Genomic DNA, 3,052 nt, shown 5'->3' on the forward strand with positions numbered 1-3,052 from the left:
ATGATGATGATGATGATGATGATGATGATGATGATGATGATGATGATGATGATCATGATCATGATCATGATCATGATCATGATGTGCTGAAAGAAGAAGAAGAAAAAAGAAAAAGAAAACAACTAGCTCTCTGCTATGTATTTAGCTAATTATATTGTAAGTGACATTTCAATCATTTTTAAGATGCCTAACTTTTTAAGTTTTTGCAAATAAAAGTCAGAAACGATTCTCCAAAAGTATGATATTATAGTCAAGAGTGAAAAAAACCATAATGCATTGTACATTAATATACTCAATAGTGAGAATGTAACGACCGACACAATAACAAACAATAAGAAATAAGGTTGTTTCCAGATTTTCAGACACGTTCAACCCCTGAACTGCTCGGTTCGAGAGCTCAGTTGATGGTTTGGGGTACGGAATGGGAGAAGGGGGTGGGAAAGGAGGACATAGAGAGTAGTGGCGAAAGAGTGGAAGGGTGGGATAGGGTGGGCAAATGGAATGATGAGTTGTTGGTGGGTAGAGGGGTCGGGGAAAGGGTGGGTGGGTTGCGGTAAGGGTAGGTGGGTTTTTGGTGGGGGAGAGGGACCGGGGTAAGGGTGAGTGGGTTGTCGGTGGGTAGAGGGACCGAAGTAAGGGTGAGTGGGTTGTTGGTGGGGGAGAGGGATGAGTGGAGGTGGATGAACGGATATGCAATTCATGTCTATTCTAACAACATCCATGCTCCTCAATACACGCGCGAAGACAATTTTACGTTTCTCTGATATTGCACAAAATTGCCAAGTCTGGTCTTTTAAGGTCAATATAGAGTGACCGTATCTAGGGTGTCTCTCAAGATAGATCAAATATTAATGTGTCAGATAATGTAGAATTTATTTAGCTTTAAATTGGTTTGTCGCATAAGTGGATAGTGCAAAGCTTTAACACGATGATTAAGTGTTTACATTTTCAAGTTTCTTTTTGACGCCACTGCATACATATATTTCCAAAAGTGTTTTACAGCGCTCGCAACTGCATAAGGTCATATAAGCGCAGGGAACTCATTAAACATTTTTAGTTGGTAGGAAATTTTGAATTTTGCCCGGGTGGCGGCCAAAGCCCACTCTTATCAATTTAGAGCACCAAGGGATGTTTAACGGGTGCAACTTGCTCACGTGACCTCCGAGATTTTTCCCCTTGTCTGAGAAGGCTAGGTGTAAATCTTTCCTACCAGAAGATCAGGGGTTTGGCTGAAAGACAGTAGTAAGAATGAGCAAAGGAGTAGCAATAGAAAGGCTTCAGAAAGAGCCAGGAGCCTAAAAGAGGGGGCAAAGAGGGTGAGAGGGTGAGAGCAGAAAAAGGAAGTGAAAGCAGACGACAGAACAATGCTAGAGAGCAGCAATGGAGTTGAAAGAAATCAATTTTAGAGAAAATGATATGGTCATATATATATATGTATGTATGTATATACATTTATGTTTTCTGAAGGACGGTACTATGGAGAAGATACAGTATTATGTGATATACAAAGACTCACCTGAGTGTCAGAACAAAGCTTTAACTGGTTGCATTCTGTAACGTTGGTGACGCTGTCACACTGGTAACATGTTTTGGAACCAACAATAGATCCTGTGGAATAGGAGATAATGCTGGGTGTGTGCGAAAGAAAGCACAGAATACAAGTCAATCAAAGTCACTCTACGACGATTAAGAAAGCGTAGGAGAACACACGAAAAATCTACATCTCATCAATATGCATGATAAAGGTGCAAAAGACACATTATGCAACTTGCATGGAAAACAAAAAATCTCACCCTTTTATACACGACTTATAACTTCTATGGAGAAACACAGAAACAGCAACAGCAACAATAGTAACAAAAACAGCAGCAGCAGCAACAACAACAACAAAAGTAAAAACAACAACAGCAACAAAAGCAACAGCACCAACACACAACAACAATGATGTTTCTGGCTACGACAATGATAATGAAGGTAAGAGGCATTTTTATCAATAAAGAAGCTTATTTCTTGCAACTTTGACAGTAACAACACAAAGTAAATCAGTTGGAACTTGAATTGGACACCGTGAGAAGTATGTGTTTCACTTACGACCCTAGACTCATATCGGCAGAGAAGTGAGCCATGGGACGGGAAATCAAGTCAAGTACATAATAAGTCATTTTGTAAATGTTCACTGAAGACTAAAGAACGAAATTGGAAAGAGTCGGGCGTACAAAACGCTGTCAAAAACTGGAATTGAAAATCTGAGAACAAGACTAAGTCAATTTTTCCGGAACGGAAAAAAAACGGCAAAAGACCATGGACTTGGGTTAACAGAATTTGCTTTGAAACACGTTACATATATTCCCCTTTTTTTCGCTTCACTCTTAACGGTAGAATGCCATGCGGTTTATGAATAGATTCAGGAAAGTTTTCGCTTTGTGTGGATACCAGGAACTCAGTTTGTTTTGTTTGTTGTAGTTGTTGCTGTTGTTGTTGTAGTTGTTGCTGTTGTTGTTGTTGTTGTTGTTGTTTTAGGTTGTTTGTTGGTTTTTTTTGGTTTGTTTGGTTGTTGTTGTTGGGTGGTGTGTGTGGGTTTTTTTTTTTTGGGGGGGGGGGGGTTGCCGTTTTAGACAGTCTCAGGTCTAAAGCTACCACCACAAAAGCCTACCTGAATGAAAATTACAGAGTTTGGAGTTGCAGAAATCTCCTATACAACAACTGGAGCAGCTGATGTTCTGCCCTGGGTGGTCCAGTCGCTTTGTGAGGTCAGTTCTTAGGCTGGGCAGTTCATCAATGAAGTCATCATGGTCATATGAAACGTCTCGGCGTGATACATTTAGATTGAAACTGTTTGCCGCCTCGCACACCTGTGAAAAAAATGAATTCCCATTCGCTTGCTTGTGCTTTACTTGTTAATTCGTTTGTGTTTGTCTATGGATACGTTTGTGACGAGATAGGGAGATATCGTAAAAGCGAGAGAAGAGAAAGAGGGGGAGTGAAAGAGAGTCAGAGAGAAAATATGAAAGAGAGAGAGAGAGAGAGAGAGAGAGGGGGGGGGGGGGAAGAC

The sequence above is a fragment of the Aplysia californica genome, unplaced genomic scaffold (assembly GCF_000002075.1).
Source record: "Aplysia californica isolate F4 #8 unplaced genomic scaffold, AplCal3.0 scaffold00201, whole genome shotgun sequence".
NCBI lineage: Eukaryota > Metazoa > Mollusca > Gastropoda > Aplysiida > Aplysiidae > Aplysia > Aplysia californica.